The 21218-nt window shown below is 39.2% G+C and overlaps 1 protein-coding gene across 3 annotated transcripts in view; it reads left to right on the top strand.

Moving 5' to 3' along the window:
* LOC127790110 (factor of DNA methylation 1-like) overlaps positions 1-15663 on the top strand; it is a 29747-nt gene extending 14084 nt beyond the window's left edge. For 2 of the 3 annotated variants that reach the window (XM_052319401.1, XM_052319400.1), the window contains exon 10: positions 15137-15439. The gene's annotated coding sequence lies outside the window, so the exon portion shown is untranslated. Of the gene's footprint in view, positions 1-15136; positions 15440-15507 lie in introns of those variants that run through there. The other variant, XM_052319402.1, reaches the window with a different exon arrangement.
* Positions 15664-21218: the final 5555 nt, after the last annotated feature.

The raw sequence follows: 21218 nt of genomic DNA, 5'->3' as shown, positions 1-21218 counted from the left end.
AATTTGATTGGAATTACCACCCGTGGGATTTTCTTCACTGATTTGCTCATATGCGTTGCCGGACTTCTAAGCAGAATCTCCCAAATCACCGCTCACACTGTTCCGATAATTGTTGAGGTCGCCTTACTCACAGCTTCCAAGTCGCTAGAGCTTTGACACTGAAATTGCTTCTATAAGCGTCTACCACAATCGCGATCACTCTTTGCTTTTCCTCCACAATTTGAACCGAGGTTCGTGATTCACGGTCGAGCGTCAATCTCCTGCTCTCCTCCAAAAATTGAATAATACTTCTAGATCACAAGTCGAGGGTCGCCTGTAGCTCAGCTAACCCAATCGCTTTCTGCGACTCGATCGGCTATGAGAACCAATTACTGACCAACGTCGTCACCTACCGTGGACCAATTTCTGTCGCGACTAAGGAATTTCGCTGTAAATCAGTTGGAACCGGCCGAGATCCACTCCTACTTCTCCTTCAGATCCGAGCCAACACTCACCTCCTCTTGGGTCGGAATCAATTATGAGATTCAACCGGAAATTTTCTGGTTGCTTCTCTGTCTCGAACGCCAAATTCACCGAAACAATCAGAATTGCACCCAAATAAGAAACCGAAGGCTAAGGTTCAGCTCTAAGAGTCTCCTCTGCCCCGTCTCCTCGTCTGCGCCACTTTGATTATCGCCTAAACCTCCGATCTGCTGAACTGATTGCAGACCATCGCACTTGCTGGTTCAGCGATCGCTCTAGATCCTCTTCACTAACTTGTCGGAATTTCGCCAAATCGCCAGAATTTCAGTATTGGAATCACCTGGGCTGCTCGCCTACCTTGAGCGATTGTGATGCAACCTACAGAATTCTTCGGAATTGGAAATCGCTGGATTTACTTCTGTCGCCTTCTCGAACCGCGACTGCAGCCATTGAAGTCCACGGATTCTGTTGTGGTTAAGAAAGTTCACAGGAATCCACGAATCACTGCTCAATCAATTTCAATGAGAGTCGTCGGAATCAATTTATCAAAATTGCATGAACCACAGCCGAAGAACAACCGCTCTGATACCAATTGTCATGAACCTAGGGTTCATAATGGGGCTGGATTGGCAATCGGAAGAATCCGATTGAGTAGAACTAAGAACAGAAAGTTTAAAAGGATATTTGGACAGAATTGGGGGAAGGATGTAGAGAGAAATGAGAGAGAGAAGTAGAGAGAAAATGAGAGAGAATCAGATGTTCATTTCAATAATTTTCAGCATACCATCCCCTCCATTTACATCAGCCTTATATAGGCATATTTGTCCCCTAACAGCCTTGCACATGCAGCCATGTGCACCTAACTAATTGCTAGAATATCCCTAACAAACTATTATACCCTATTACAATAATACCCTTTTATTACTCATAGGGTCATGACAATCATTTACACAAAAAAGAGAGATGCTAAGACCTGGAAAAACAAGGTTTGCCGCAGCTTTCCTCACTCTTTCAGGATTTCATAAACAAAAAGCTAATTTGAGGAAGATGTTCACTTCAGAAGAGTGGACTAACTCTAGATTTGCAAAGGAAACACGAGGTAAGCAAGCAGCTCAAACAGTGCTCCAGGAATCATTTTGGAAAAATATTCTTTTTGCTCTCAAGGTGTTTGAGCCTCTTGTCAAGGTGCTTAGAGTGGTGGATAATGAGGACAAACCTGCTATGCCTTATATTTATGAGGCTATGGATAGGGCAAAAGAAGCCATTGCAAAATCTTTTGATGATGAGAGCAAATACGAGAAAATATTTGAAATCATTGATGAGAGATGGAATGTTCAGTTGCATTGTCCTTTACATGCAGCTGGATATTATTTGAATCTAGCATTTTTTTACTCAAATGAAAGTATTAGAGAAGACAACGAGGTTATTGAAGGGTTGTATGCTTGCATAGAGAGGCTGGTTCCCACTACAGAAGTGCAAGACAAACTTTCAAAGGAGTTGAGCTTTTATAAGAATTCTGAAGGGTTGTTTGGCAAACAAATATGTATTAGAGGAAGGAATCAATTATCACCAGGTAACACGATTTTCTAAATTATCTAATTTAGATTAGATCAATAAAATATATTTTTAATTGCTAATTCGTATGTGTTTTTCTCAGCTGAATGGTGGTCTCAATTTGGTACTGGAACCCCTAATTTGCAAAAGTTTGCCATGAAGATTTGTAGTCTCACTTGTAGCTCTTCAGGTTGTGAAAGAAATTGGAGTATCTTTGAGCATGTAAACATTTCAATCTTATTAGTAATATTAAGTATTAACTAGATGATTTCTTATATCTTTTAACTTACTAATTCTAATTTAATTATTATGGCAGCTTCATAACAAAAAGAGAAACCGATTGGAGCAATGTCGTCTTAATGATTTGGTATTTGTGAAGTATAATAGAGCTTTGAGATATCGCTTCAATTTACGTAAATCAATAGATCCCATTTCCTTGGATGAAATTGATGAAAGTAATGAGTGGTTGCTTGGGACAATTGACCAACTTGATGATTCAGATAATGAACTTGTACATGAGGGCGATGATTTAACATGGGTTGATGTTTCTAGAGCTTCCGGTGTTGAAAAAGCTCACTATGCAACTAGATCAAATGCTCCAACTCTAAATTTGACAAAGAGTAGAAGAAGGGCTACTACTTCAAATGCTCCAATTGAACCTGATGAAGATGAAGAGGAAGAGAGATATGATGTGGAAGAAGAGGATATTGGAGATGATGTTTTTGATGATGGGAATATGGAAATGTTAGATCTTGATGTTGACAATGAGGATGATTTTTAGATTATCTAATCTTAATTAGGATTTAAGATCTACAAACCTCTTTTGGATTTAATCTAATTTTAGTTAAAGACTTTTCTTACAAATTTTTTCAACTTCTGTGATACTTATATTTTGATTGCTGAAATATGTTTGGATTTGTTGTGCTGGAATTCACAGGTATGTAACTTGTTTTAATATTTATTTCTCTTAGTAGTTAGCATATGTTGAATTTTTTATTTTTTTTATAACATGCTTGTTAAAATATTATTAGAAGTTAAGACTTATTTTATACCTTTTTCTTTAATTAGGACATATATTTTTATTTTATTTTATTTTTATTAATTTGCGCCTAGTTCCACTAGGCTCGCCCCTCGCTTTGCGCCTCAGGTTCCAAGACCCTTGTGCGCCTTTAATAACACTGGGAGATTTTAAGGTACTAATTGTAGTTACTTGGTTCATGGGATGCGGTATGGGGATGTAGTATGCCACTTTGGTCGGAATGTGGTTTAGGCTGGGGGGTGGGGGCCTTTTTTAGTTCTCCACTTTAGGTTATGGTACATTTTGGTGGAACGCATGCAAAACATATAATATATATATAAAATTCATTCTAATTTGTCTTTCTTTGTTTCCTCATTTTTGGACTTATTCTCTTTCTTCTGCAAAATAAATTTTCTTTTTTTTTTTTTCCATGATAATGACTTAGTATAATAAGTTATATATTTGATATCCCACTAAATAATTTTTATGTTTTCACCATTATAACTAAGGGTAAAGCCCACCAAGTTTAAGGCCTTAAAAGGAAATGGGCCAGCCAAAGAGGCTGCTATAATGATACAAACCCATTAAGTTTTCTGTGAGGGGAAGGCAAAAACCCTCCTTCCTTTGCAACTAATCTCCCCTCCCCCCCCCCCCCCCCCTTTTCCCTTTCTCTTTTATTTCTTATTAGGATTTGCATTAGTTAGCATTCAAATTTTCGGTAGAGGGCTTTAAAATGTAGTTTGAAATAATCTTGTATTTTATATTTTATGAGTTTAAAATGTAGTTTAAAATGTGGCGCAAGGAAAGCAGAGCACAGGACTGCTTGATCGAAGGATCAGATGAGAGAGCAGGGCTAGGCTCTTAGGGATCACATGCATTAGTTCATTCTGATGCTTTCGTGCCAGACTCAGGTAAGAATCTCACCTGAGTTCCCTCTGAGGGAGTGATCTGAGCCAATTCTAATGGCTAGGGAGGAAACTTCAGATCAGAAGGATTTGCGGAATTGGAGACGGAACTGCCGGTTATGGAGGAGAATGTGGGCGTAAGGAGGCAGGGCATTATAACTGGATCAAACCAAATCGGTTCACTTATGCCTAAGATGGAGTTTCCCTTATTTGATGGCCAAAACCCAAGGTGGTGGGTGTGGCGTTGTTTGAGGGTGTTTAGCCTTTACAATGTGGCTGAACAACATAAAGTAACTTGCAAATCAGTGTGTGTGGGCTTTTGTTGGCAGATGCATGGGGAAGAATTCAAGGCTGATCTACATCTGCTTAAGTTGGAGGGATGTGACATGATTTTAGGAGTTGATTGGATGAGGGAAGTCAACCCCATTTGTTTTGACTTTAACAAGATGGAAGTTACATTTGAGAAGGGGGGAAGGAGAATGGCCCCACTCACAGTGTTGAGGTAGGAACTTGTAAGATGATTACAAACAAGAGGTTACACAAATTGCTTAAGAACAAGTGGACACAGGTGGTACAACTTTTCTCCATACATGCTATGGAAGGGGAGGAAAACACAAAAGGTGGTGAGACATTTATGCTGAATTCCATGGATTCTGCACGAACCCCTTGGGAGGTATCTCTAATAGACTCTCTTAATTTACTCTTAGATGAGTTTTGGGACTTGTTTGAGGAACCTAAGGCTCTATCACCCCTGAGACCTATAGACCACACCATCAACCTAAAACCTAATGTTGAGCCCGTTAGCCTCCGTTTTTATAGATACCACCCAAAATAGAAAGCTGAAATTGAATGAATGATCAAAGAAATGTTACACACCTCAACCATTCGGCCAAGTACCAGCCCCTATGCCTCACCCTTGCTCCTAGTTAAAAAGAAAGATGGCAGTTAATGGTTCTGTGTTGATTATCGCCAACTCAATTCCCTTACTATTAAGAACAAATTTCCTATACTGACTATTGAAGACTTGTTAGATGAATTACATGGAGCCAAGGTCTTTTCTAAACTTGACATCAGATCTGGATATCATCAAATACGTATGCACCCTGATGATATCCATAAAATTGCATTTAGAACCCATCAAGGGCATTACAAATTTTTGGTAATGTCCTTCGGATTAACCAATGCACTTGCAACTTTTCAAGCCCTTATGAACCAAATATTTGAGCCTTACCTACGCCAATTTATTTTGGTATTCTTTGATGACATTTTCGTGTACAACCCCACATTCTCTAACCACCTAGAGCACTTAAGGACCACTCTACAAGTCCTTAGGTTTAATAAGTTGTACATTAAGAAGTCTAAATGTGCATTTGCATAACCCCAAGTGGAGTATCTTGGCCACATTATTTCTAGGGTAGGAGTGAGTACAAACCCCCAAAAGGTAGCAACCATGACTACTTGGCCAAAACCTACCAATGTGAAAGCCCTGAGGGGATTTTTGGGTCTCATAGGGTACTATTAGAGGTTTGTAAAAGATTATGGCATCATTAGCAAGCCATTGATAGAGTTGTTAAAGAAAGAGGGATTTCATTGGAGTGATAAGGCTGTGGAAGCTTTTGAAAAATTGAAAACAGCCATAAGTGAGGTATCTACACTGAGTCGCCCTAATTTTAATCAACCATTCGTATTGGAGACAGATGCAAGTGATTTTGGGGTGGGAGCAGTTCTGATGCAAGAGGGGCAGAACCCCTATCTTTCATCAACCAGGCCTTGGCCCCTAAGGATTCGGGTTAAGTGTATATGACAAAGAACTTCTAGTTGTCCTAATAGCAGTAGAGAAGTGGAGACATTACCTAGAAGGGGGTCGGTTTATCATAAGGACGGATCATGAGAGCCTCAAGTTTGTGCTACAACAAAAACTTCATACTCATCTCCAGAGAAAAAGTATGTCAAAATTAATGGGGCTTGATTATATTATTCAATACATGAAATGCTATGAGAACAAGGTTGCTGATGCTTTCTCTTAGTGCTTAAAGGATGGGGGTTCAGCTGCTATTACTGCCTTGACACTAGATTGGTTCTCAGAAGTAACCTCCAGCTATAGTCAGGGGAAGTGGACTAAAACACTTATGGAGGAGCTTACTATTGACCCTGATAGAAGACCAAGCTTTACTCTAAAAAATAGATTGTTAAGGTAAAGGAAAGATTGGTGATTGGGGAGGAAGAATCCCATAAGAAAAAGATATTGATGTCTCTACATGACTCTCATGTGGGAGGCCATTCTGAGGAGCTAAATACCTATAACAAGGTGAAACAATTATTCTATTGGGCCGGATTGAAGAAGACAGTGAATGAATATGTGAAGGCCTGTGACATTTGCAATAGATGCAAACATGAAAACATCCACCCTCCCAGGTTGCTGCAACCTCTACTTATACCAGATCAGGCATGGACCAACATCAGCATGGATTTTGTAGAGGGGCTGCCAAAATCAGAGGGTAGTGATTGTGTGTTGGTGGTGGTTGACAAATTAACGAAGTATGCCCATTTCTTAAGCCTATCTCACCCCTTTACTGCACAAGAGGTGGCTAGAGTGTTTTTAGATCAAGTGGGTAAGTTACATGGGTTGCCTCAGGTGATTGTTTCAGACAGGGATAAGGTTTTCACAAGTTTACTTTGGAGGGAGCTCATGAAGTCCTTGGGAACCCGACTACATATGTCTTCCTCCTATCATTCGGAGACTGATGGACAAACGAAGAGAGTAAACTAGTGCCTAGAAACCTAGTTAAGGTGTGTGCCTAATGTTTTCTACCGGGTGGCATAAAAGGCTTCCTTTAGCACAATAGTGGTACAACACCAGCTATCATTCATCCTTGAAAATGACACCATTCGAAGCACTCTTCGGGTACCAACCACCTCTATTACCGATGAGTGGGGGCTAAAACTTAGTGGTTACAGTGGATGATTATTTGGTCCAACGACAGCAGATGGTGCACACCCTAAAGAAGGAGTTAGCTAGTGCACAAAACCAGATGAAACAATTTGCTGATAAAAAGGAGGAGTGAGAGGTCTTTCTCTGTGGGGGATAAGGTGTATTTGAAGTTGAGGGAAGCCCAACTGAAGACCATATCGCTCAATACGGTAACTAAGCTCAGCCCCGAATTCTATGGTCCTTATGAAGTGATAGAGCAGGTGGGAAAGGTTACCTATAGGTTGTAGCTTCTAGAGGGGTCCTCCATCCACCCCGTATTCCATATGTCACTTCTTAAACTCTCCCTTGGCACCAATCTGGTTAGTTCTACCCTACCTCCAGTAGCTCAGAATACCCAACAGGAGGCAGAACCTATAGCCATTGTGGGCAAACGGGTTATCTACAAACAGTAGGCGCCAATCACACTAAGTGTTAGTGTGTGGGTCCAACTTCCATCCCGAAAACAACATGTGGGAGTACTTGCCTGATTTTCTACAACAATTTCCTAGGATAACCGAGTTGCTTTGACCTACTTGAGGACAAGTAGTGTTTCAGACAGGGGGAATTGTCATGGTCTAGTAGTTGGGATACTAAGGCAGGAGTAGAAGCTGGTTACTAATCGGGAATACATGAGGGAAGGAAGGTAGTTACAGAATAATTCAAATTGTAATTGTAATTCAAATGTGGCGCCAAGGCTTGATATATAAACCAAGTCCCGGAACTCGTAGAGGCATGAATGGAAATACGATTGATTCTGTTTTCCCTCTAAAATTCTCTCAATCTCTCTCTCCCTCTCAATTGTCTCCCTTTGTCTTTCTGTTCTCTCATTCGGATTATCAATTCTCGTGCAATTCTCACTGAATTGCAAGAGAATTTCCCTTGTCATAAATGAGTTCTGACAACTCCATACATCCTTATTTACATTATTGTCCCTTCTAGAATGAGTTAACCACTTCTAACTACCCACACGTGCCTCTAGATCATGACACTTTTCTCCTACCGGCATCCTCTCTTTCTCTCCCTCATATGTGAATGATGATTCCATGATGGGGCTTCAAGTTCTTTATCATCTCATTTAAGATCTCATTTGTTGTTCATGTCGATTGTCATTCTTGAAGAAGATTTGTCGGCCATGAGTTTGATAGGCCCTCGTTCCATTGGACCTACCGGAGGCGGCCTAAGGGGTAGGGGCAGGGGGGTAAAAGGAGTGGAGCTCGCGTAACAACAAGCGAGGGCTGAGGGTAGTAGGGGAAAACTGCTGGTTTGTGTGTAACAAACTAGCATGTGCTTCCAGAGGCAGTTATGCCGAGTACGACAGGGTATAATGAGGGGAAAGAGGGAGAGAGAGGGTTGCGCTGGTTTTTGTAAGAGAATTCGAGAGAGAGAGGGCCTCTCGAATGCCCTGGGTTGTTCTTGTTCTTGACTGAAAACTCTGATAGCCATTGTTAATTGATTACAGTTTGGATTTTTTAGTTGGGATCTTATCAATTTGGTATTAGAGCGGTGTCGATCTTCATGGTGAACCTAACGGAGAGAGTGGGTGAATTGGAGTCGCAGATGGAGGGCATGCAAAGGGGAGTCAAAGCCATTAGAGGCGACATCCAGGCGATGGAATGAAATGTGGCGGTGATGCTCGAACAATTCGCTTTCATGCGAACGAAGTGGGAAGAGCAAGTCCAAGGAGCGAGAAGGACCTTCGGAATTCACCATGGATTCTGAAGTAACCCTTGGGATTGTGAGAGGTCGCGACTTGGAAGGAGGAGTCAGGGGTGTGTACTGGTCGGACATACGGGGAAGGAGACTGGAGATGCCCATTTTCGAAGGAGAGAATCTCAATGAGTGGATTTTCTGAGCCGAGAGGTATTTCGGGGTCAATCAACTAACGGACGAGGACAAGATAGAGTCTGCCGCACTGTGTTTTGAAGTAGCGACTCTGTCTTGGTTCCAATGGGAGACAAGGCGAAGAGGAATTCGGAGTTGGGAAGGCTTGAAGCAAGGTATTATGGGCAGGTTTCGCCCCACTCAAGAGGGGTCGTTGGAGGAGCGTTTCTTGGCTCTATAGGCAAGAGGGGACTGTTAAGGAGTATAGGTTGTTGTTTGAGACTTTGGCCGCAGTTGTGCCTGATGTTCCTGAGGCATTTTTGGAAGGCCAATTCCTAAACGGCCTCAACTGAGAGATTAGAGAGGAGATCAGGGTGCTGCAATCCCAGGGCTCGATTGAATCATGGTGGTGGCTCAAAATATCGAGGACAAGAACGCAACCCTTCGGAATTGTCATAGGGAAGTTGAACCACTCAAGAAGAGTTTGGGTTCCACCCAAAAGTCCGTGACCCAATCGGGACCCCGATTTCACATTGCTGTAAATGGTGGTAGCTTTCCTTTTAAGCAGCTTAGTGAGGTTGAGTGGAAGGCCAAGCGAGAGAAAGGTCTTTGCTTTTGTTGTGATGAAAAATATTCGATAGGCCATAGGTGCAAAAACAAGGAGCTCCAAGTTTTGATGATCTATGACGAAGAAATAGGCGAGGCGGTAGGGGAGGAGGAAGCAGTGCAGGGGGGCGAGGAAGAGTTGGGGTGTGGGGGGGAAGTGATCAAGCTATCCATGAACTCGGTAGTTGGATTGACAATGCCACAAACAATGAAGCTGCAAGGGGAAATCGAAGGACAACAAGTTGTAGTGCTTATTGATGGAGGAGCAACACATAATTTTATTGCAACCGAGCTAGTACAACAGTTGGGGTTGCCAAGAACATAAACTGCCGGGTATGGGGTGATTATGGGAACAGGTATGGCAGTGCAAGGGGCCGACATTTGCAAGGGGGTGAAATTGCACCTACAAAACTTGCAAGTTGTGGAGGATTTTTTGCCCTTAGAGTTGGGTAGCTCGGATGTGATCTTAGGGATGAAGTGGTTAGCCGCTGTTGGGAAAATGAATGTGGATTGGAAGGCTTTAACTATGAAGTTTCAAGTGGGTGGTATGGCTGTAACACTGCAGGGAGACCCAAGCTTGAGTAAAACCATGGTGTCCTTGAAGGCTATGATGAAAGCTCTTAAGGAAAGTGGTGAGGGGATGCTACTGGAATCGGGGACCATTATAGTAGAATTTGAAGAAAAACAGTGGGAAATCCCAATGATGTTGCAAGGGGTGCTGGAAGAGTTTGGAGGGGTATTTTCTAATTTAGAGGGGCTGCCACCATGCAGAAAAAAAAGACCATGCTATTAACCTAATTCCAGGAACCGCACCAGTACATGTGAGGCCCTATGATTACCCTTACTTGCAAAAAAATGAGATTGAAAAACTGGTGGGTGAGATGTTGGGGGCTGGGATTGTTCAACCAAGTTGCAATCCATTTTCTAGCCCGATGTTGTTGGTTAAGAAGAAGGATGGAGGGTGACGATTTTGTGTCGATTATAGGGCCTTGAACAAGGTAACTATTCCCGACAAATTCTCCATACTGGTGATTGAGGAGCTGCTTGACGAGCTACATGGGGCTATGGTTTTCTCCAAGCTGGACCTAAAATTTGGCTACCATCAGATTAGGGTCAAGGCTGAAGATGTTCCCAAAACAGCTTTCCGGACACATGAGGGTCACTACGAGTTCCTAGTTATGCCGTTCGGGTTGACAAACGCACCCGGAACTTTTCAATCGCTGATGAATGATATCTTTAGGGAGTATTTAAGGCGATTTCTATTGTTTTTTTTTTTATGATATATTGGTTTATAGTAGGAGTTTAGAGCAACACACAAAGCACTTACGTTGTGTTTTAAAAGTGTTGCAAAAAATCAGCTGCTTGCTAACAGGAAAAAGTGCTTGTTCGGGCAGCCGGATGTTGAATATTTATGCCACATCATTTTCCAACAAAGTGTGTCAGCTGATCACTCTAAGGTGCAAATGATGGTAGATTGACCTACTCCTACAACAATGAAGGAATTGAGAGGTTTCTTGGGGCTCACAGGATATTATCGGCGCTTCGTGAAAGGCTACGATAAGATGGCAAGACCCTTAACTAAACAATTAAAGAAGAATAATTTTTATTGAGATGTGGTAGTCGAGCAAGCCTTCCAACAACTGAAGGCAAAGATGGTTTCCCTGTCCGTTCTAGCCTTGCGGGGAGATGGATGGTAAAACTAATGGGATTTCAATTTGAGATTCATTATAGGTCGGGATTGGAGAATAAGGCAGTAGATGGGATATAACGCATCAACCATACATCAACCTTTATGGTTTTGACTGTATCAAAAGTAATCCAACTGGATCAATTGGCCCGAGAAGTAGAAACAGATGACAGGGTACAACGGATTATCAAGGATCGGCAAACGGATCCTGCTTCCCAACCCAATTTTCAGTGGGTGGGCAACCAATTGTTATATAAAGGGAGGTTGTATTTATCGAAAGGATCCTCTCTCATTCCATTGGTATTACATGAGGGACATGATGGCAGTCTCGGGGGTCATTCAGGGTTCTTGAAGACTTACAAACGAGTGGCGGCAAGCGTCTATTGGCAAGGGATGAAGAAGGACATCCATAAGTATGTGAGTGATTGTTCTATTTGCCAACATAATAAATATTCAGCGTTGATACCTGGAGGATTACTGCAGCCTCTTCCTATCCCTAATCAAGTTTGGGATGATATTGCTATGGACTTCCGTTACCAAGATCGGGCAAAATGGATTCCATAGTGGTTGTAGTAGACTGGCTAAGTAAATATGGGCACTTTATTGGACTGAAACATCCATTTATTGCAGGGGAAGTGGCTAGAATTTTTGTTAAGGAAATCGTAAGGTTACATGGCCTCCCAAGGTCCATTGTATCGGATAAGGACAAAATTTTCATGAGTAGATTTTGGGAGGAATTGTTCCATCTCCAAGGTACGAAACTAAATCGAAGCACTGCCTATCACCCATAAACTGATGGGCAAACAGAGGTACTGAATCGGACTTTGGAAGCATACTTGTGCTATTTTGCTTCCTCTCAACCAAAATCGTGGTCCATGTGGCTGCCTTGGGCTGAACTATGGTATAACACGTCCTACCATACAGCTTCGAGGAAGACCCCATTTCAAGTGGTGTATGGTAGAGAACCTCCAGCCTTGGTGAGGTTTGAAAGAGGGACCACGCCAGTGTCCATGGTGGAGCAGCAATTGGTTGAAAGAGATAAGATTTTGGTTAACTTGAAGACACAATTGCTGAGGGCCCAATCTGTGATGAAGAGAGGAGCTGATAGGAAGAGAAGAGAGATAAAATTCAAGGTGGGGGATTTGGTATACCTGAAATTGAGGCGCCATATCGTTGGAAATCGCTGGCTGGCCGCTCCAATGAGAAGTTAGCTCCTAGATTTTATGGTCCTTTTGAAGTTGAGAAGGAGGTAGGACCGGTCGTTTACAAATTGACACTGCCCCCCCCATTGCAACATCCACCCTGTCTTCCACGTGTCCCAATTACGTGAGGCAAGAGGGGAGTTGAAGGCTAGTGTGGAAGTCCCCAGCCAACTGAGTGCAGATTTAGAGCTATTGGTGGAGCTCGATGCAGTCCTGGGGGTTTGATCTGGAACATGGAGCAATCTACACGGCAGGGATGTTTTAATTCAATGGAAGGGACTACCCCCTTTAGAAGCGACATGGGAACCGTTCGACCTCATTCAGCAACAGTTTTCAGATTTTCACCTTGAGGACAAGGTAAAAGTTAGGGGGGGGGGGGGGAGATAATGATAGGCGGGTCCATTGGACCTACCAGAGACGGCCTAAAGGGCAGGGGCAGGGGGGTAAAAGGAGTGGAGCTTGCATAATAGCAAGCGGGGGCTGAGGGTAGTAGGGGAAAACTGCTGATTTGTGTGTAACAAACCAGTATGTGTTGCCAGAGGTAATTATGCTGAGTACGACAGGGTATAATGAGGGGAAAGAGGGAGAGAGAGGGCTGCGCTGGTTTTTGTAAGAGAATTCGGGAGAGAGAGGGCCTCTTAAATGCCCTGGGTTGTTCTTGTTCTTGACTGAAAACTCTGATAGCCATTGTTAATTGATTATAGTTTGGATTTTTTAGTTGGGATCTTATCAGAGGTGTGGCAAAGAGAGGAGCCTGGAGTCTTGAAGTATCTTCCATTCTCTTTAATATGGGTCTCCAATCTAGGTGAACTAGTACACGTTCCATGGAGATGCCAACTCACCACCTTCTAGTGCCCACCAACTTGAATATGGTTCTCAGGATGGTAAGGTGAACCTAGTAACTATGGTGCTGATGCATGAGGGGGTGATCAAGGAGCGATAAAAAAAAGTATTTCTTGAAATCATATAATGAATGTAAAGAAACAAAAATTATGTTTGGACATTTATTTGTAATTTTGAAAAAGATAAGAATTATATGTTCTATAAATGTATTTTGTTCAAAAAAATTGAAGCAAGCATAGAAAAGATGAATGGTAGTTGGATTGGATAATATCCCAATGGTAGCATGCAAATGAATGGTAGAAGAAGGAATTTTGTGGTTGACAAAATTATTCAATATGATCCTTAAATCGAAGAGGCTGCTTGAGAAATGAAGGAGCACTCTAGGACATATTTGTAAGAGCAGTAGAGATTCAAATTTGCAAATTACAAATGTTTGAAGCTAATTGGTTACAATATGAAACTTTGGGAGAGGGTGGTTGGATAATGGAGGAGAAGAGAAACTAAGGTGTCCAAAAATCAATTTGGTTTAAGTCTTGTAGGTTAACAATGAATGGTATGTACTTGCTGAGGTGCCTGATGAAGAGGTCTAGATGTTAAAAAAGTCATTTATGTCTGGTGTTATAGATTTAGAAAAAACTTAAAAACAAAGCTTCTAAAAAGTCTTGTGAAGAGTTTTAGAAAAGAAAATGTTAATATTGCTTATAACAGTATTAGATTGCAGCATTGCTGACTATTTCTAATAATCACCGTGATCGATCATGATAATTTCCCTACTGTTTGTCTTGGTTAATTTATGAGTGAAGTTGTCCAACCTATCACATTGGATCCAGTTGCAGATGTGATGAGTGTAGATGCACATGCCCATCAAATGATCTGTCAGCCTGAAGGAGGACAAATGTGAGACCGTTCAGTCATTGATATCATGATACTCAGAGAGTCCAACCCAAACAAGAATCTAGTCATCTGGCCAATGTCTGAATGAACAATGTCACCAACCAAATGGTTTTACAGTCAGTACTGAGGGATTCACATTGACCAGATTAAAGAATTACCCAGACTCTTGGAGGCAAGGTCGGCCTTTCCAAGGTTTTTTGGTGCTTAAACTGCGGGAATCTGGACATTTGTAACTTGATGGTTTCAGTGAAGTATTTGCCTAGGCATGTTTAGCCAAAGAAGTGACTAAGGGTACCCTAAGTGAAGTTTAACTGTATTAGGAAAAAGGTTCTATAATACTAGTGTAGAATAGTTTGATTACATTTGGTTTTTAATGCATCCTGGATAAGGCCTCAGACCTGGCTGGGGTTTTTGTTGTTGACAGACCAAATCCTAGGAGGGTGCACTATCGTGCTTTATATAATTGAGATGGATCCTGCTTAAAACTGGCTGTGATTATTTTTGTTCTTGACAGACCAGATCCTACTTTAGATTCCCCACTATCGTGCTTTAGATATAATGGCCTTACTTAGGATATGCTTTAAAGAATTTTTGTAGCTGACTTCACCTTATGGGATTATTTTTGGTGACGGAAGTTGCAATATCATCCTTCAAAGACCTGAATACCCTGTCCCAATTGTAGGACATGACATGATATCCCCCTCTCCTTCCCCCTCCTTTCTTCTCTAGTTTTCTGGTACCTAATGCAGTTGATTACTGATTAGGTCATCTACAGAACCCCAGGTTCTTACAAGTTCTAAACGGCTTCCCAAAAACTTCCATTAATTTTGTTTTGGGTGTCTGGAAACATGATTAGAAAAAACACAGAATATAGAAATATATGAACTCTGTTCAACAAAGAAGACTAAAGTTATTGTTCCTTGATTAATTTATTTATCATCATCGTCATTAGTTTTGGGCTAATAGGTTAATGAATGTGTAGTGACTTGTGGGTAATTGTCTGGTAGGTGCACCTATCCTCTTCCTCTTCCTCTCCCCCACTTTTTATTTTCCCATGCACACCCTAATCATGTATGGTGTGTCATTTCAATATATTTTCTACAATAACCTTTTCTCTCTTTATTCAGCTTAAATTCTATGCTAACCTTTCCACTGCAAAATCTGTTCTTCTAGGTAAATGAAGAAAGAAAAGCTGGGATGGAAGTTCAGAATGTGGAAGCTGCAGGGAACCATAATTTGCAACTCTTTATATCTGTTCTAATGTTTGCCATCCTTTCCTGTTGGATGTATGGAAAAACAAACTTATGAAAGATCTGGTGTATCACCACTGTGTAATCAGTAGATTATTATGTAACGTAGAACCTGTGAGATTATAGGCTTTGGACATTTTGAAAGCTGGTGACAATATTCTAAAACTAAATCTTCCCTTAGACAAGTTGCAGCTAGGGTTTTTTATTTGAGCAACTATATTCAGAACCCAGCTTTGTAAAATTAGTTGTTTGTTTTAGCTTGTATGCAATAACTTGCTTTGTCTCTGATTGCAGGCCACATGGCGGGGCTAGTTAAAGAGATAAGTGGACCTTCCACATCCCATTTAAGAGGTAATTGAGTCTTGATCTCCTTGAATTGTTCACAAGGAAACATGTTGAATGGTACATTGTGATGGTTCAATGTGCAGCTCAACCCCATTTCCTCCCCAAATGAAAGTTTGAGGTTATTCAATCAGTCTTGCCATACTAAGATAACTTGGGCTATGTTTGGAAATAAATTAAGTTTGCAGCCCCTTTCATCTCTAGTTGAGGGAGAGCCTTGCTAGTAATAATAAGATTATATCTTCATTTTGATTGCAAGGTTTTGAGTCATGTAGTGGAAATAGTTTCTTTGCCCAAAAAAATAAGATTGTGTACAAAGATCATCCTTTTCTGACTTCTAAAACAGAGATTTCTATCCTTCTTGACTCATCTCCAATCAATTTCTTTTTGGTATATAGATTAACTACTCATAGCACATCAATAGTAGCCTGCCAGTAGTATATTGAAGAATAGAAACACACAAGGAGGAGATAGTTTGCCAAGCCAAATAGATGTCAAAGACTGGCAACCGAGTTACATTGATGCATCATTTATTTGAGTTGACAGGCAGTCTCTTTACAAAAAATCAAAGGTAAGATTGTGTACAAAAACTGTTTTTTTTCGCCCAAGTAAAATGGGAAATATCATACAATAGGGATGTCTTCTCGTAGGAGGAGACAGCATTCTTGGTATTCATATGAAGGGGAAACAATCAAAATCTGAGTGGAGAGTTTGAATGTCAAATGGTAGAAGTATTCCTCCTTGGACAATTCTTTCAATAGAACTCTGGTGGTGCATTGCTTACTACGGTAGCTGCAAAAATGAACCATGGTACAAGGCGCCATGGAGTCGAGACTTAAAAGATGATGATGAGAATCATCACGAAGAACAAGCTGACTCAAATCATTCAAGTGACCCATTGCATGTTCCAGTAGGGCCAATTACAAGGGCAAGAGCTAAAAGACTTAAAGAAGCTTTGAATGGGCTGGTTCTAGATATGTGGGCCAATCAAAATTATCAAGATTCTGACCTAAAAAGCAAGCAAGACGTCATCAACATTATATGGGCTGAAGAGGGAGCTGTTGAGAGTCTTTTGAGCCATAATACTATTAAATGAAGAGCTTGGGCCATAATGGACACTTGGGCTGACTCATTGGGGCTTGTACTTTATTATTTTGGGCTGCACATGTTTTAAATCTTAGCCACATGGGTGCACGAAAATTTAATCTTGAAAACCCAATCTGACTTTTCATATTTTCAAGCATCTTTAATACTTTGAGTTTCTAGGCTAATTAAGTTAGAGATTTAATATTTTGTGGGAAATCAGATTTGAATATTCCCTAGGCTAGTAATTATGGTCTTTTGTATTTTCCTAAGTGTTTACTCTCTCTATAAATTGTACTTTCCCAACAATTGAAAATCAATCAATGAATGAGTGATTTACTTTTCTGGAATTCCAGATTTGAGAGGTGCTCTTCTCTTGGGTTCTTTTATGAACTAACCGACTTATCAAGGCTTGATCAACCTTGTGGCGTCTTCAACATCCGGGGTCCTTGTTCTTTCGTGTCCAAGGGTTTCGTGTGGATCATCCAAATCTGTGTTTAGCGTTCTTGGGGTACGTATATCTTGCATTGGTTGTGGGTTCATAGGATCAAATCCTTTTGGGTTCGCACCAGATGACCTCACCTCATGAATAACATAACTAAATTCAATGGTCTAAATTAGAATCCCAAATTAGAACTTATTGACAATATTCAATGTGAAAAATCAATACCAACGTGGTGATATCCCAATGAAACAAGAAATAGACTGTCCCAATAAGCAAGAAAGACACAACCTTAGGGTGTATTTGATAACATGAAAAATGTCATATCTAAGGAATTGAATTTTATCTTTGGTATTTGACACACTATATTTTTTATGAAATTTAATTTTATGGTACAATCATTAAAATATGTTCTTAGCTCTTTTTCATGAAAAATTTTATCTAGGGAGAGATAATTTTTGTTTTTCATATAAATTAAAAAATATTTTTCTTTCTAATTAAATACTATCAAACACACCCTTACTCTTACTACTAGGATTTGCCCTTACCATGATATCCCATGGAAACAAGAAAAAAATCTTCAACTTGCCCTGGAGCCGCCAATTATTGCTACCCCCCAACCAATTTTAATGGTTAGCCAGTTCATTGTTTCCCTGTAATTGTAACTCAACAGAAGAGTCTAGATTCTTGCACTTTTCTTTACCAGAGGCAAAATTAAAATCCCACAGAATAGACTGTCCTACTTTAGTTTTAGGGTTGAAAAATAATTAATAAACAAGAAAATGGACCTTTAAAGAACATATGCATATGCCCTCCCACAAACGAAATAAAGTTCTAATATCTTCGTATAGAATAGTTTCATGGAAGGATAAAATAAAGTTTTAACACCATTTTCATATAGAATAGTTTCATGAGATAGTAATGAAGATAATTGATATGTTTTTGTTTCATTACATATTGGATATTGCGAAATTAACCTATACAACATGGAAACATAATAAATTCAAAATCTTTCCTATAATGACAAATTAATTATTGTGTGAAAAATAAGTCATTAGCCATGATTTTGTCTATAATATAAGAATTAGGTTCACTCAACGCCATGAAATTATCAAGAGGCAAAGGACAAACTTCAATTAGGCAAATGCTTAGGGGCTGTTTGAAAATGCTGTGGGAAATTTCCATTTCATTTCATTTTGCTAGGAAAAATGGTTTAATTTTGCTGAGATGTCAAAAAAATGAAAAGAAAAACTGAAGATGCTGTTTGATTTTCCTAATCGTTTTTTTTTTTTTAAAGACATGACATGGTTAAATCTTTTATTTTATTAAACCTACAAAAATGCATCAAAGATTTGATTTTGTGAGAGAAGAAAGAATGAATGCAACACAAAAATGGTTTTAAATAGCTTCTATTTTTCCGTTTCTTTAAATTCCATTTTCATTTTTTTTGGAATGAAAAATATAAATCAAGCATCATTTCCACTTTTTGTTCCAAAATTATGGAAATGAAATCTATACTTCTGAAATGGAAATGAAATGAAATCAAACAGCCTCTTAAATACCTCAAGCATCAATTCCCTTGCTATGCAATGATTAATTAATGCCAATGTAATAATTAAATGTATCGCATATATATCAATTATCTTCATTTATCATCTCATGAAACTATTTCATATGCATATGCCCAAGTCGGCGAGCCAAGAAAATGAAAGTATTGCATGCATTTTGTGTACATTATGTACATTTGAACATGAAATCAACAAAGACTACATTAACTGATTCACTCACCAATAGAGGGAACACATTCATACGGATTATAATGCCCTACATTATTGAAGAGACAAACAAGCAAATATGAGCCATTCCCACGACTACAATATCACAAAATATGGGAAAAAGTTTTTGCTCTGGGGGGAAGAAGCTGAAAAATACCTGACAGAATAACAATAATGTACATTTAAAAAACTTTTAGGATGATACTTTTTAACAAAAAATGTTATTAGTACATCATGACTTATATCTTAAATTACATAATGTAGTTAAAATATCTAAAATATCTTTCATCCAAAATGGTGAGGCGGCGTGAGGCACATGATTAAAATATCATTCACTTAAGACAGTGACACGGCACGAGACGGTGAAATGCGATGAATATTTTTGTGATTTGCAATGCATTATGTAATTTAAGGTATAATAGCCTAAGAAATACCAATAATATGGCTATTGAATGTCTTTTTTAAGCTATTGAATGTCTTTTCATATGAAAAAATGGGAAACAGAGAGAGAGAGAGATACATTACATAGGGAAGTCCATGGAAGATGGGGTGGAAAACATAAAACAAATATGATGATGATAGATTCCATCAAATCATGTAAGCAAAATCATTAATTAGGCAGCCACAAGAAGAAAGGCTGCATACATCAATTCAAGATCTATTTTCACTCTGAAGACCACAAAAATTGAATTAAACTCAGCCGACCTCATTACCTCCCTCAACTGCAGCCGCAATTAGAAAAAGGAAAGATTACAGATAGAGAAAGAGACGATAAATTGGTTAAAAAAGCACCAACTTCCAGAAATATCAAACCAAAGTTATTTCCATCGACATTCTGAGAAGAGAAAGAAAGAAGCTTTCTTTTCTTGCTTCACCTTTGAAGACCACAACAGTAAAGTTACCAAGGTACTATCACATTATATATGGACAAATAATCTAAATCAGAGATGGATATGACCCGCAGGCTTGCAAGCGGTAGGCGGTGGTCATGTACATGGTTCACAGAGGCAAAGTGGTGAAGGTGGCAATGGAAGTCCGAATTATGCAGTCGGTAATGGGTACAGTTATGATAGTCGTGGTCTGATCAGTTGCAGCAGGCAACAGGCGGCGGTAACAGCCAAATGTGATCAACCAGAATTTTAAACATGGGAAGGGCAATTTTTTGTGGGTGAACCAGAAGAGGAGGAAGAGAGCTTCACATGCTAGCAGTGGTATGGTGAACAGTTGTCAATAGGGTTGGAATTGAACTGAGTTGAGGTGAATTTTATTGAATTTAGAATTGACTCGATGAGTTTGCCTCGTCAACTCAGGGTTTGTTCGTAGTACCTCTTATTTTGTTTAAATTTAATTTTTTATTTTATTTTATTATATATATATTATATTATGTTAAATAATTAGATTAACACATATATATTAATTTTAAATATATTTAATTTAATTTTATTATTATAATAATTTAAAATTTAATAAATTTTACGTTAAATAATATATTTATAAAATTATAAATAAATATATCAATATATTTATAAATGAACTTGTTTAGAAATTATTCGTAAATTTTTAATCGATCGTATTTACGAGCCTCTAATCGAGACTAATAGTATTCATGAATTTTTAATCGAACATGTTTGTGATCTTTAATGAGCCGAATTTTATTGAACTCAAGTTTAACTTGTTTACAAATCGAGTTTTAAAGTTAAGTTTAAACTCGAATTGTTTCCTTTAATGAACAAACTCAAACAAAATTTTATCAAACCGTTCATTTGCTAACCTAGTTGTCAAGCTGTCAATATTTGGATCATTCTCAAGCTGAAACAATTTTACTAAGAATAAACAAGACAAACTCAAGGTCATTATATGAAATAAAGATTTCATGGCCAAATGAGATGGATAAGTGATGCGGGACAGCAAGGAAGTGGTGTTGAGAAGAAGAAGAAGAAGAAGAAGAAGAAGAAGAGAATAGCCAAGATAGGCAGCAATCGACATCAATGTATTCAACAATCAAAAGCTGAATAAAGAAGCTACATCATGAACCTTATTAATAGGCCCAAATTTTGCTACGTAATGGTTAGAAATTTAAATTCTAATGTGATTCCAATCCAAATCTTATAATCTCTACAATCATCTAAAAATGGAAATAAATCAAAATAACAAGATAACAAATAAATCATAATCTTAATATATATAATCTTTAAACATCTAAATACAATCAAAATAGGAAAGAAAAAACCCATTCTCAGAGTTTTGGCAAATTTGTACCGCTCAATCACCCAATCACAGGGACAATAACTAGATAGTCTTTGGTCGTCTTCTATTATACACCTGTGTCACTTGAGGCCAAGGGCTATCATCAACATTGACTG

The sequence above is a fragment of the Diospyros lotus genome, chromosome 14, assembly GCF_014633365.1.
Source record: "Diospyros lotus cultivar Yz01 chromosome 14, ASM1463336v1, whole genome shotgun sequence".
In the NCBI taxonomy this organism is placed as follows: Eukaryota; Viridiplantae; Streptophyta; class Magnoliopsida; order Ericales; family Ebenaceae; genus Diospyros; species Diospyros lotus.
The sequence above is the reverse complement of the archived record's forward strand: the minus strand, read 5'-3'. Positions and strand labels throughout refer to the sequence as shown.